The sequence below is a fragment of the Apteryx mantelli genome, chromosome 3 (assembly GCF_036417845.1).
Source record: "Apteryx mantelli isolate bAptMan1 chromosome 3, bAptMan1.hap1, whole genome shotgun sequence".
NCBI lineage: Eukaryota > Metazoa > Chordata > Aves > Apterygiformes > Apterygidae > Apteryx > Apteryx mantelli.
Genome location: NC_089980.1, coordinates 18196213 through 18211375, shown reverse-complemented (window position 1 = coordinate 18211375; position 15163 = coordinate 18196213). Strand labels below are relative to the sequence as shown.

Sequence of the window (15163 nt, the reverse complement as noted above, 5' to 3'; positions counted from 1 at the left end):
TGTCTCTTTGACTGGATGTATGTTTGAGTTCTCCCAACTTGACTGTAAAATGGAAACCTCTTCCATCAGTTGCCTTTTCTTTCAGGAGGAAATAAATTCCATCTAGGAAATACCATTTTTCTTTTTGGTTTTAGTCTTTGCTTTGGAAGGGACAAATGCTCTTCGTCCCTTCTGGGGTTCTCTCTAAGGTATCCACATCCCCTGGGGACACTGGGCTGCTGTTGCCTTTCCTGCCCCAGCTTCCTTTTGTTTCCTTTTTAGGTTTCCTATGGGTTTATATCTTGGGTCCAAGCGTGAATTCCTACTAATTCTTTCCCTTTTTAAGGGATGTTTCTCACATGCATTCTCTGATGTAAGCTAATGTGGGGGAGCTCCAGTCACATCCTTGCATAGCAAGAAGGGTACTGCTGGCATCTCCTTCCTCTGTGTAGACTTTCGCTTGTATGAAATGTTTTGTATGCTACCATCATGGAGGTCTCTATGCTGCACAGGTGAAATGGGACTGAAAAAGAACAGTGGATTCTAGTGTTATTAGTCAGAAGGGGAGGATACACACCCAGAGCAATCCTGTGGTCACAGAAACCTCCTCTTCTTAGGAAAGCAGGCTGCAAACAGCTCGTGTCCAGTCTTCTAGTACTATGACTGATTTGGGGGAGATATGGGAATACAGAAGAGAAGGTAAGATAAGTCTTTGGCATACACCATCCCATTTTGTCTCCAGCATCATTTTTTTCTGCTTTTTTCTTCTTCAGGGAAGTTTCTTGGACTATTCTAGACCATCTTTTATTTCCTCTTCTCTAGGGCTGACTCTCCTCTCCATGCTTTATCCATCACTGCCTGATTTCATCCCACTTCCTGAAATGCCCAAGGCTGTTTTTACTTATCAGTGGCTCAGGCCTAAGTGGGAGGGTGGATGCTGAGCTTTGAGGGCCCCAGCTGGTCCTGGGGAATGTAATCGTCTGGTGATCTGTTTGCATTCTGCCTTGCTCCTGCCCTAGCTCACCGAGGGTTTGTGAAGCTTGGTAAGTTAATGAGTTGCTCTGAGGGTGCTAAGCAGCATTTCCGTTATCCTGAGAAAGGGGCTTGTTCTGCGCTGCGAGATGTGGCTATGGATGCCTGACAAGCTGTAGTGAGCAATGGAGGGTGCCAACACTTAACTGCTATTAGGGTCTTTTGAATAAAGACCCATTATTCCCAGGAAGTGATCTTCAGATGAGCCTCAGCTGGTGTGCTGGTAATTGCACTGCAAGATTCAGTAATTGCAAAGGACTTTAAACCCCTCTTGGGATGTCTCTTGCAGTCAGAACGGCTTTTGTCTTGAGAACAAACGAAGGCCAAATGTAAGACAGGGCTCTTCCTCCAGTGATGTGCCGAACAGCATTAGGCGCGTTGTGGGTACTTTACACGTAATGGAAACGTGGAGCCAGACAAAGTACCAAGTCAGCTGGTAAAACAACCTGTGCTTTCCCTTTTACTGGGCAGTCCTGATACTGCCTGTACAGACAATGCTCTGAGCTGGAAGGGCAGGAAGCTAGGAGAAGCATGCGTGAGGCAAGAAGGTTCTTATGTGCTTGCTCTGTCCCTATACTCTTCCCTGGGCATCTGCTGTGGCCACTGCCAGAGATGGATGTGATCCAGTAAGACCATTCTCATATGCATTTTCTCATGCATGTCTGTGTGTTTTACAGCAAGAGAAATTAAAACTGAGGCACTTAGGCTGCTGTTGAAGGGAGAGCTTCCTCTTTCAAGTCCCTGAGCCAGTCAAAGGCCCTGGTATCTTTGTGGCTGACCACCCTGCATACGTTGTAGGCTGTGTCCTTGAGGGCTTGCCTAAGGTACAAAAACACAGCTTCTTTCGGCAAAGATTAGTAGTGTTGGTGAACACTGCCGCTTTGGGGCTCTGCAGAAATGTGGGCTGAATCTTCATTCCTGATCCCCTGCTAGCACAGCACATTCCTGCAGCCCTCTGGAAAACAGCCTCCTGCTGGAATCCATCTTTCTTTCCCTGGAACCTCCCAAAGGAGTGAGCAATGGGCCTCAGGTAGGAAGTTGGAAGACCAAAGGACAAACTCTTACCAATAGAAAAATGTGACATCTTCACGGATCATAACTGGGCCATGGCAGTTCAGAGTCACTTGCAGACCTGCCTGCAGTGACTGATCCTGCGACTGATGAGCAACATAGAATGAGGCAGGTCACATAAATCCTGCACCTGTAAGTGCAGGTTACGGATACTCACCTGTCTGTCACAGGCAATAATGTGGAGGATGGTCAATCAACAGTGTTTGTAAAGCACCCTTAAGACACAGAGCACTAAATCTTAAATAATAATGAACAAAAATCTGAAAGCAATCAGATAATTAAAGTGTGTGTCATGAAGTCAGAGCTGCATTGTGCTAGGGTGTGAATGATTCCTTGTGTGACAGAAGAGAAGAGCGATCTGTTCAAATGTACATATTTGCTGGGCTAACTCTGGGGAAGAGCAAAAGCTAGTGTCAGAGTGGGCTGCATTTCCAAAAGGGGATGTGATTTGGTCAAGTAGAGGAGCACAGTGCCCTGTTAGATCTGCCTGATATATCTGAAGGAAGAGGTGGAAGTTAAGGTTGCAGGGGGAGCATCAGAGAGGACAGGGTAGGTGAGTGGATACGGAATAAGTTAAAACACTGAAGGAAGCATCTTCTTCTTGGCATTTTCTTGGGGGTAATGTCAGAGACTGCGTTTGTCTAGCATAGAGCAGCAATCATGCAAATCCCTGCCCATGACATTGGGCAGGGTTTGCAGGGAGAGGCAAGGACTGAGTGCTGTTTGCGAAGCACACTGTCACTGAGTGACAGCTAAGCACCCAGCACGCCAGGGAAAAAATGGTACAGTTCAGGATCAGGGATTGACCCACATTCCTCCGTGCAGAATAGCTGGGACAAATGCTCTTCAGCAAAATGCATGGTAGCTATTATTCTCCAAGGACAAAAAAGACCTTGTTATCTATGCAAGCAAATTGATGAAAGCCATGTTCACTTGCTGCTTCAGTTTCAGGGAGGAGAGAAAGGAGTAAGGCAAATGATCTTAATCTTTTTCCAACATTGGGCAACACATTGAGACAGCTGCCCCTGGGTATTTTAAGTCTGATGAAAACTGATCAAGAGCCTTACTTGGTTCCCATAGCTCTCTGTCTTCACATCTGAGCACCTGCTTGGGCAGTTAATATTCATACAGTATTCATTCTCCACTTGGGGTCTTTACAGACATTTGTGACTGACAGGCACCATTTCACAGATGCAGAAGTGAATCATACAGAGAAAGGTAAAAGGATGCTTTCTTGAGTGACATGAAGTCACCGAATAGGCTAGGACAGACATGAATCCTGAAACCAAGGCCATTGTTAGCTAATATCAGCCCCCTAAAAAATTAACGTCTGGGGTTATATAAATATATTTAAGTATTGATACCATACTATTAATAGTATATTAGGGCAGGAAGTATTTTACTGCTTAGGAATGAGACAGGCTGATCTCTCCATTTTTGGGGGGTCGTGGAAGCGGAGAAGTGTAGAAGTAGGAGAGTTATCTCCCCTCTAGAATGGATTTTCTTAATAGAAAAGCAAAAAATGAAAAATTCTTCTTCATTGAAGAGTCCATTGTATGGTTACTTACCGAGGGCCCCAAATCTGTCTCAGTGGCAGCAGATCCTCAGCAGCAATGAAATCTCATTTGGATTTAACCACTGATCTCAGTGGCAGCAGGAGCTGATGGGTCTGAACATTTTGGCGGGCCAACTCTGTATGTCCTACTCAAGAAATGTTCATACTTGTCTTGCCCAGGGCCGCAAGTTCCCAAAGGGCTAGAGATGCTGGCTGCAGGGCAAGCAGGGCTATTGATGGGAGCCAGGGTGAGGAAATGAGTTTTTAGTCAACCCTGCAGTAATGCAAAGGTAATGGTGTGGTTTTTAAGCTCACAGAGACCAGGAGACTCGGTGTTAGATAATCCTCAGGGTAGCTTTTGCTTGTTCCTCCTGATAACAACACTGAGCAAAGTAACATGCTTCTTTGCAAGCATGTATTTAGTAACTGAAGTTGAACTGCATATGGCATGTAGGTACAACTTCAGTTAGCTGCCGTTACACGTTACAGAAAGAAATTACCAAGGGAAATCTCTGAAGGCTTTTTGCAAGGAAATTGTTTACACATGCCTGAAACCCCCTGGAATACATTCCCACTGAAAGACTTGTGCTTAACCATAAAAATACCCTCACTATTAACTGGTATGCATTGTAGCTTTTTAAGAACCAGAAGGAATGGCACAAAATGGATGGGCTAGGGCCTTCCCTGATATGCAGTAGTATAACTTCAAGAGCTTTCAGAGGCCTATGGACTTCTGATGGAGATAATACCTCCCTGACAGCATGGGGTTTTGATTTGGTCCTTTTTTTAGGATGCTAATGTTCCTGAAAATGCCCAGCAGTGCAGCAGTAAAGAAATGTTTTTAAAGCTTGTTGGCTATAACCAGAGGCGTTTTATGTGCTCTCAGTATTCTTATGAATTGGTGTTTGCTCTGGTTCCCACAAGAAAATTGTGCTCTCTAGGTGGTCAGGTTTGATGCAGAAGAAAGGCTTCGTGATTTCTGGTTTGGCGTCCCTTCTTTGTATCCCACCTGAAGAGTCTACTCTGGTCCTTGGAGTCTGACCAGACTGTGGCACGCAGCAGCCAGACCAGGGTCCTACAGTATGTGGATTAAACATAAAGCTGTCCTAGCCCCTTGCTGATGCTGCAGTATCTCACATCCTGTTGTGATGGGGGGAAGGCATAAATTCAACTTTGGGGGAAGAGCTGGACTAAAAAAACTTATTTCAAGGCAATATTTGCATGGTATTTTACACTTTAATAAGTCAAATAGTTGTGACCAAACTAACCCAGTTTTGGCTCTGCAACACAGAGCACAATAGGCTCTTTTGACATTACTTCCCTGAGGACCAGCGTGGAGGAAGTGTGTTTGCCATCCCTGAATCTTCCAGTCTTTTAAGGATATAGTGCTATTCAGACTTTTTCTGTTACTATCCTGGTTACACTTGTGTAAGGTCATGCACAAAGCATGTGCTGTGCCGGATGGAGACCATGAGCGGCAGTAAAAATAGCTGAGTGTACCTCTGTGATTGGGAGATGTTTCTCCTCTTCTGTATTGCTTTTTGGTTTTGGCAAGCTGAGCATGACTCACTCACACCTTGTGAGGATGAAGATTTCGATTAGCCCTCTAGATTCAGGGACAGCAGGGCCACCCCTAAGGCATGAGGAGTCTCCTTCTGCAGCAGAGATATGAAATCTGCCTTATTACTGTTACAGGTGCCTTGTCCTGGTTCCCTTCAGGCCAAATTCAAAGTCACTGTTTGAATATAACTATGCACCAAAGTTGAGAGACTCAGTTATCCCTGGGGACAGAAGGGAGAACATGATGTCCTGGTTGAGACTAGAGCCTGATCCGTGGGACAGGGAAAGTGAGTTTCTTTTCTTTATCCTATAAACTCTCTGTTAGCAAGTCTGCCTCTGATATGTGTATGTGTATGTGTGCTTTTCTTTCTATATAAACACAAATTGCTCTAATTAGGAGGGAGGATTCTTGTATTTTTATATGCTAAGCAATTTGATTAATTAATAAAATGACACACAGATAAACTTTGAAATTCACTGCCATCTGCTCCAGTACAATTCAGTATCACTGATATGTAGATATCTGTCTTTAGATAAAACCTAGTGCTGAACGCACTTAGAGTAACCACTCCATTGCAAAAGTACCTTGTGCCATGTGGGTGTGTTGTTCCTCGTGAACTTCTGTAACTGTTCCTGTTTAAAAGCTATGGGTTTGATCCATGTGACTCTGTTTCAGCCTTTTTATTATCTACCAAGAACAGATGTATGTGCACACATGCAAAAGGGACCATATTGCTATGTCTGGGGGTGTGTGAACCTGGGGTAGATATTACAGATCTGTTTACAATGTAGTGCACCCTCGGCATGACAAGTCTCCCTGCCTGCTGGGGCAGAAAACAGTCATGTGGCTCAGGTTGAGATGGTTGTTTTATTGGGAGAATAACAAATATGATTCTTTCTCTCTTTTTTCCCTTATCTCTTGGAAATGTATATTTGTCTCTCTTTGTGTAGCTTCTTAATCTGAAATAAAAATCACCCCACACAGAATTCATGTTTCGATCTTTGTTTGGAGAAGACCTAGCCTTTTAGCTGGATGAAGGCTTGCCTGGGTGGCTGGACATTTTACTGGAACAAGATTTCAGGCCCTGTTCTGATATCACGCAAGCGAGTTCTCCATGACACCTTTGGGAATGCCCCTGAATGAGAACGGTGCAACTCAGGATTTGGGTCCACCTTCCCAGAACTGGGCCCTTTGCCAGCAGGCCAGTGTCACTGGTTAACTGCATATTACTCCACTTACCCCATCCCTGTGAAGCAGTTTTATGCAGGGTAGCATTTCTCCAAGCCTTATACGTAGATAACCAGTCCTTCTCCAAAACTGGCTAGGTGTTTTTGCACTTGAGACACGTAATAATTCTGATCAGTGTGCTCATTTCAGAATTGAGCTACCAAAACAGTTTCAATACTGTTCTTCCATTAAAAGCTCATATGTCTCTGTAGGGTAGATTGTATCCTGAGACACACAACACAGTATCACAAATCCTGAAAAAAATCTACTACTATCTGTGTGTATTTTGGTAGTTTCAAGCATTATGTTCTGGTTCCAGAACTAATAAACACAGGTGCAAAATATCCAAGAATGCAAGCACAAGAATAAAAAAGAAAAATCTTTAACTGTTTTTTCTCGTTTCCTTCCTTTACTGTAGGGATAGTAATACTTCTCTATGGATAGACTATGAGGATATTTGCTTCGTGTTTGCACAGAAGTATACTTTGAAGGACCTATTCGTGTATGACTTAAAAATTCTGACTGATATTGCGTCTTGGTATGTGAATTTTATGAAACTACAAAGATGGTGTTTTCCAAATGTTTATCTGATCCCAAGGTTGTGTCTTTGTCTTCTCATTTCCCTGTTGAAACACCGTGGAGCAGCCTGGAGGGACTCCAGACCAGTGAGCAGACAGAGAAGCGCTCTTGCACCTCGGTCACTATCCATTCGAGTGTCAGCAACTTTGGATAAAGAGACAGCTGCTGCCTAAAACAAGCAGGTTTTCCAAAACTTCCTGAGGTAAGTGGTGATCAAGCGTCAGATCTGTAGTGCCTCGCCACTTGAAACACATGAAGCTTTATGAGATCTGTGGAAACTGTGGAAAGATCCCATTGTCCTTAATGAGAACTAGATTGAGTCCAGCTGGCTCACACCAGACATTATTAGAGCTTGCTAGACATTAACGCCAACCAAACTAGATACAGCTTCTCATGAGATTTTCAACAAAATGTTAAAAGTTGGAAGAAGTTCTAATTAAAATTCATTGATTTTATTCTTTTTTTTACCATCACCTTCCAATCTGGCCATATACTTTCCAATCTCCAAATTTGATCCTTTTGTAAAAGGAGGAAGGTTTTGAGGAAAGTGTTCCCCATATCTTCCTTTTAAAAAGCTCTAGTTATGGGTTAAAAAGGCAGATTACACATATTTGCCTAGTTCACATGAAGAACAGCATTTAAAAGAAAATTTATAACAAAAGCAGCTGGAATTGCTGTAACTTAATATATGGTATTTGGAGACTAAATCCAACAGTGGCTAAGGAGCAGATTAGTCCTTTTTTTAGGTCCTGGTTAAGATTGGTATAATTATGGAGAAGTGCTGTATGAGTTAGCTTAAAGGTTGAAAGACAACACCATTTTGTTCTGCTGTCAAATGAACAGTTCGGGTCAAACAGGTTGTGTGGTGTAGTTGTGCTAATAGTTAGGTCATCTTTTAGATATGTAGATTGTTGATAGCTTATTGAAAATCAAATGTCTGGTATCTTCCCATTACGAGCATTCAAATGGATGTATAAGTACGCTTTGCCTCTTCAGAGTCTTGTGAGCTGCAATCATCAGAAAAATAGCCTGACATGTTTACAGCTAACTTGCTGCTCTTGGATGTCAGAGTAAAGCCATCATGCTAAGGAGGATACTTACAGTTTTTGACCAGGCAGACAGGGTAGCAGTTGGAATTTATTTCACGTTTTGGAAGTTATCTTCATGATCATAAGAGTTGGGCTTGTCAAAATACATGTCAGGGACCAGATAAACTACAAACTGGCTCAGAAATGTAGGACCACAGATGCAACACAAAGCCACTCCATAGGCCTGTGTAAGAAGAGCTCCCCATCTCTGCAGGATAGGGATCAGAAATGCTATCTAAATGACTGTAATTACTGTGTCACAAAAACATGTACCCAATCAGGCAGATCTGGATTCTCTTCATCACGGTGCACTGCAGTGTAATTAGATGGAGGTGCCTGCAGCTACGGGAGTTGGAGGGAGGCTCACGAACATTTGTAACTTGAATCTCACCAACTGACTAGGTCCCAACCAGCAGCAGCAGAGTTGTTGTTAAGATTAAGCCTTGCTTCCCTGGTAGCACATCTTTAATCAGCTGTACTAATTTTACTCGCTGAGCTTCCTTAAGGCACTGTTTTTTTTTCCTTTTAGCTGTACCACTCTTGCTGATGTAGGAAACTAGTGCGACCAAACTCAGTGCAAGATCTTACAGAAAAGGAATATGATATTTATTTACAGAATTTCCAAGTAAGTTGATTTTGCCCACTCACACTCTCATAGATTTCATTCACTCGCTCACTCACAAGCAACAAAATGTATGTGTTCAAGTGGTCTGGCCTGGGTTGCTTGTGTGCTACACATAGGACCAGGGATGCTGGTGGTCAAATCCTCACTAAATCTCCTGCGTTCCTCTTGGCTGGTGATTATGAACTATTTTTTTGCCAGATCTTTAATAAACTTTAGGAATCAACAGCTGTTGCCTAGTGGTCCTTTGGTACAGTCTGTCTTCCTGGTAGGCTACCAGGAGAAGGAATGGGATACATGATACGCCGCAACCCCGCTGCCATCCTCCTATTATCAGAGAACAGTCCTCCACGAATGAGTTGTCTGTGCTACAGTCTTATCAGTGTGCAGGCCTTCCGGGCTTGACAAAGACAACACATTCCCCAATTTTTTTTGCTGGGAATGGCATCCTTTGTTATCAATACAAGCCATTCTTTTAACCTTTGTTCTGCTATTTCTTCTGATGCTCGCATACACACTTTTTCATTCATACCAATCCTAATATTTCTTTTACAAGTCTCTATGCTGGTTCCTGCAGAATGCCGCTCCGGTTTCAAAGAGTGTCTAAGTTCTGCTCAAGGCAACCAGCAAATGACAGAGGGCTGATACATCCTAGCAATTAAAGATAAAAAGTTAAAAATTATTGGCGTTTAAAAGTTCCCCATGTTCCCCACTGAAAGTTATAGCAAAATCTCACGTTTAAAAATTATAATTTTCCCAATTATTCATTGCCTGTTATAACTCACATAGATTGAAACTGCCACCACCTCCTGACCAGCTGGCCCCTTTTTATTTCACAGAAGCACGTAGCCTTCATCCAGCAAGAGGAAAGGCGAGGTTTGGGCCACACCAATTCCCTTCCATTCATCCTCATCTGTGCCACAACACCTAGCCCTGACCTGCAGCTGTCTGGGTGGTTTTGAATGGATGACAGTGCTGGCTTGGCCTGAATAGAGGTAAGAAGATGCTTTGGGGGAAAAAGGAAAACTGGAAAGCAGACACCTGCCTTTGTGACTATTTGTTGACTGTCCTGCCAAGCTGTCCGTGGAGTGATGGGTACATCGTGTGGCCAGAAAGGAGAAATGCAACTCCTACTTGCTGACCTTTTTCTTCCCTAAAGTCATATTTTCCAGTTCTTCTCCAAAATCAGAAAGAAAAAAAAATAAAAAAATTGTTCTTTTTTTAAAGTAAAGACTTAGTAATAGCATATTTATAGCTATAATAATCTAAAAGTATGAGTGAGGGAAGTTTTGTAGGCTTTTGATGAGCCTTCTCATGACTTTATAAACAAGCTAAAGAAACATGGCTGAAGTGAAGCTGCTATTCAGACATTATTAGTGTAACTGTCCAGCTGGAAGACTGGATTCCCCAGGGGCCTAGTGTAGGTCCAGGACTGTAAGTATTTCATTAGTCATGCAAATGTTGGAACAGAGAAAATCTGAAGGTCCCACCTGGAGGAGAAGCTCTGGAAACATGTAGACAGGCAGACCTGAAATTCATAGCTACATTGGAAAAACTGAGAGAGGGTCTGGAAAACAGAGCCTGCAAAGAATTAGGGTGGGTGAGAATAATTAACTGCACAAATACTGATGGGAAACATTGGATTAAGGAGCAGGAAGTTGCGGCAAATCAGAAGCTCAGCAGGTGCCAAACGTCCTGCATTGTGAAAAAGGCAGATAACATACCGGGATGTGTCAACAGGAACACAGCCTGGACTATCATATTAGGTTTGCATTGTCTCTGCCAGGCCTGCACTGGAGTTTTGGGTCGGGTTTAGTGCCGAGCTTCAAACAGATGTGGCCTAAAGAGAGGAGAAAAAGGGGAACGATCCAAGATGTGGAAAGGCCGATCTCTGAGGAAAGAAAAGGTTGTTTTCTACCAGAAGAGAAGGTCATCTTCCTACAGAATAGAAGGCTGAGGGTGATGTATTGGTGTATTTAGAGGTCCATAAAGGCTGCTACAAAGTCCAGAGCAAATAGTGATGCATCTACAGAAAGGATGGTCTTCAATAACAGCAAGGAAAATCTAGGTTAAACCTAGTACTCTAATGGCAGCGTTGCCTGATGAGACTGGGACATCATTATCATTGGAGGCTCTTCAGGTGAGGTTAGATGCGCAGGGAATGACACAGGCAGAGCTGATTCTGCCTTGGGGGAGCAGATGGAGGAGGTATCTCTTGCAATTCCTTTTTGCCCTAGGAGCCCTGTGACTTTTCACACACTTGTACATCTCCCCTTGCTGGGGAGTTCAGAGAACACCAGAATGATTACAGTACTTTATTGTAAACATCAAGAGAGCTGGCAACATTGCCCATGGAACAAGAGTGCCTTGCTGGAGGGATTTATTTAACCTCTAGAAGACATCACGTGCTAGGATTCTGCAGGATGTAGATGCCTTTTCCTAGACTTTCTGAAAGGAATTTTGATAATATGAACTGGCAGAAAGTGTAACCTCTCATTTTGCCCAAATAAGATGTCTCCTCTGAAGGATTCCTGATGCTAATGTCAAGGCTGGTAACAAAACTCATGATCACATCACCAGAACCATCTGGCTGCTAACAGTGGTGATCGGGCTGACAGCTGCCCTGCAAATACCTCTCAGGAGAGGTTAGACAGAGTGAGCCTGTGCAGTGGCCAGAGTCCTTGGCAATACCATGCTCTGTACAGAGACAGCTCCTGCCCAGAAGTGCATGTGAGGAAGTTTGCCAGCCAAATTTGCCTTAAGGAACAAGGAACATGGTGCTGTTGGCATGCAACAAAGATATTTTATAGATCAGTGCTGGAGCAATTTTGTCACAGGGAAGGAATAAGGTTTAAGGTAGCCAACAGAAGGAAAGAAGGCTTGTGTCAACTCCTTCCTGCTTTGATGATAATCTAATGTTGAAAGACAGGTAGGTGAACTAAGGGCTTGCATATAATATTAACTGTTTGGCTGTTTGAGACCCAGCTTTATACATGGAATAATATTCCAAATGCAGATAGATCCTCCCCAGAGATGATGCCCTACTACTGGCCAAGAGGTGGCAAAGTGATCATGACCCGTTTTCCTTTCCACTACAATCTTCTATGAATATTGCTAACGTTGCTCTGGGAACAAATAGGTCAGGGACATTTGCTGACATCTTGTCCATCCCAAACATTTATGTTGTTAGACTGAAATTTGATGCTGAAGGTGGTGCAAACGCTACACAAGAGCATATAGTGCGCATCCAGGCTTCAGGTTTCATCACAGAGTATTAACTTCCTGGCTTGCAGCGTGAGAGCATTCAAGGTAGAAAGGAGCTACAAATTGAAGTGCCGGAAACTCCATGCAGTGTCCAGAAAACGACACATCATCAGTTTGGGGCATAGTAAAACGCTGAATACATACAGCTACTGTTATTGGCAGATCCAGTTCCAAACAAAAACCTTGATATTCCCACCACGAAAGCAGAGATTTTTGAAGAAAATGGAGTCTTGCCAGGATAATGTTCCTTTTACCTGACATACTGGCCATCCCAACTTCCTATATACTAGAAGTATGCCATTTTCAAATCTGATCATAAGCAAGCACTACTTCATGTTGTAGATATGGGGATTATTGTTAAAGTGCTGTCATCCACAGATTGGATTAAATCATTCTTTTTTGCTGGAGAAACTTCTTGCAGGAAAACACAGTCTAAAAGAATCCTGAGATATCAAATCAGCAGTAAAACTTCCGTCTTAGTCTTTGCCAGTCCTGAGTGATCTTGGGTAGAAGTTTGGATGGATCTGACATTATGATATAGGTCAATTAAACTAGTTTCTGTTCAGCAAAACTCCTAACAAAGAGAGTCAGGGGTCAGCCACTGAAAATCAGTATTGTTTCCCTGCAATTATTAAATAATCTCTCCTTTAGATCACCAATTTATTCCACCTTTTTTATTGACATCCTCTCAGCATGAACCTAAGGGGGGGAGAGGAAAGATTTTGCGGGGCTTTGGCTGTTCATGCTGACATCCTGGCATTTGTTTGCTCAAAGGCGGAAGCGGACGCAAACCTTTCCTGTGCAGGATCGGATTGCAGAGGAGTGCTATTCAGCTCAGAGGACAATGACTGGCAGCTTGCAAGTAATTTAAAACAGCTCAAAACAGCCACACTTTGGTATGAATCATGACCAATCCATGCCTGCTCCAGCCTTCTGACTTGCCTGAAATCAGCATGACAGACAAGTGGCTCCCTGGAGAATAAGCAATAAACAACACTTTCAAGGATGTTTTTTCACGAGGAGAAGAGCCCTGGCTTTTTCCTGCATGAATTCCAATAAAAAGCTGAGTCTTAAAGCATGCATCTGAGGCAGGGGGATGCGCGGCCTCTGGGAGGCTTGCCATACCGTTCATCAAAGAAACACCAAATATAGAAATATCGTGGAGGAATAGAGACAATGTGCAGTTTGAGTTGGCTGTGAGTGCCTCTGAGTGCCTTACCATGCCACGCTGCAGCGTTGGAGCTCCGCTGTTTGAAGCAGCCCTGGAAAAGATCCTCCCACCCTATTTCTCTGGTGACAAAAGCCCGATCCTCCAGCACTGTAAATGGGGCCAGTGCCATTGAGGTCAGGAGAACAAAAGCAGTTCGTAGCAGCTGGGACTCTGGACCGTGAAGTAAACTGCGGGCAGAGACCGAGCATGCTGCAGGGCTGCTGAATGCAGCCAGCAGACTGAGGCACGAGCCAGGGATTTGGATACTCGGGTCATGTTCCTCGCCCCTGCCTGCTGAGCGAACTTGAGACATGTCTGAACCACAGCTCCTTCATGGGTTAAAGCTGACACCGATGTCATCTGCGAAGTGCTTTGAGAGCTACAGCTGATCTGTAGGAAATCTCAGTGGTATTTAAGAAATAAGCACAAGAAACCTTAATGATGGAAGAGATGGTGCAGACGAAAACCAGGGTCAGCCCATGGACAAAACCTGGGGGAGGCTGGTATTTTCTATGGAGTATGGTGCCAGAAATCTCTGAGCATGTCGGGGGAAGGCTGTGTCATCCATGAAACAACGCTCCTCTGACTGAGTCTGAACCCCCGAGCAGCACGACTCAATTTGTGGCTTGAGGACTCAATCCAGACAGCTCCTCGGCTGCCTGAAGGCCTGCTGCCTTTTCCTTAGTACAGCTGACATGGGAAAGCCCAAGCCCTGGGCACGCTCGGAGGCTGGCGCTGAACCAGAGCCTGCCGCTGTTGCGTGGGAGGAAGGTCTTCAGCTGGGAGCTCATCCTTTCAGCCTCAGGGGGTCCTGCTTAGCAATCTGGACCCAGCTTCTCGTTTCACTTGGTGGGATTTGTTTGCTGTTACACTGACGGTCTTCGTTCATGTAATTCAATTTGTACATGTTCTTTTACGCTAGAAGCAGAAACATCCCACTGCATTAATTCCCAGAAAGGGCTGAGGTTGTCTCTACACAGACTGGCCCCAGGAAGATCAATAGAAAGGATAAAGGGAAACATCCTAACATTAAGACAAGCTATTAAAAGGGGCTAGGGGTCATGTTATTTGAGCTACGTCTATGCACAAGACCGCACTCAGTATTTAGTGCCTGCTGATTGCAAAGGGGCTTTTCATGTCTTTAACTGATGGCAGTAAGGCATTTTATTTACTCCGTTAATTCACTCCCTGTGTATTTTGCTAAAGTGTAAATGCTAAGAGGTGCCTCAGAGTGCACCAGCAGCTGTGCAACCCCAGGGTTAGTGTGAGGCCAGCTGCAGAGAGCTCGGGATGAGCGCCCCGGCGTTTGGATGTCCCTTGCCTTCCTCGGGGGGAGAGCAATGGAGCGGCTGCGTGGATGAACTCCCCTGTGCTTTGCACGTGGTACTGCTTTTACTTTGAATTACTCTATTTTCTTATTATAAACATAATTCCTGGAGCAGAAAGCTTTCCAGCCTGTGAATACGTTCTTTTCCTTGGTAAATCATTCTGCTGTTTTACAGGGGGTTATGGGGTAGGTTACTTGTACAACATTTGTCAAAAAAAAACAAACAGCCAAATTGTAGGCACCTGCCACATGTCCCTTGGTAGACTAGATGAAGCTCAACCGACTAAAGAGAAAGTCGAGATTCATCTCAATGGAAAAACAAATCATTAATTTGGGGGGGGTGCAGTAGACAGCTATTTTCATGTGGCGCTTGCAACACAGATCAAAAAGCTTAAATAAAATTTCACTCCTTGGTTTCTAAGCCAGGTTCCAGCATATAAATATATATATATATATATGTCTGTATGTGTGTGTATGTTTGTGCATGTGTAAATATATAACTAAGGCCCAAGAATCCCTGCAGAATGAAGCTGAGCCCTCCCTTCTTGCAGGGCGCGTTGCCTTCGGCCCCAGCACACGGCCAGCAGCTATATTTAATGACACCCGAGTACGCCTGATCCGCCTCTCAGCCTTGCGCCACGCGCCAGG

General features: G+C 44.0%; 1 long non-coding RNA gene across 2 annotated transcripts; it reads left to right on the top strand.

Moving 5' to 3' along the window:
- The first annotated feature begins 3243 nt into the window (after positions 1–3243).
- Positions 3244–14893, top strand: LOC106500066 (uncharacterized). Of its 2 annotated transcripts, XR_010883653.1 has the most exons (6): positions 3244–5484; positions 6844–6963; positions 7071–7206; positions 8622–8717; positions 9554–9709; positions 12753–14893. It is a non-coding gene; the product is annotated as an uncharacterized lncRNA (long non-coding RNA). The 2 variants fall into 2 exon arrangements; XR_010883652.1 differs by lacking the exon at positions 12753–14893 and having other exon boundaries at positions 9554–9939.
- The last annotated feature ends 270 nt before the right edge of the window (positions 14894–15163 follow it).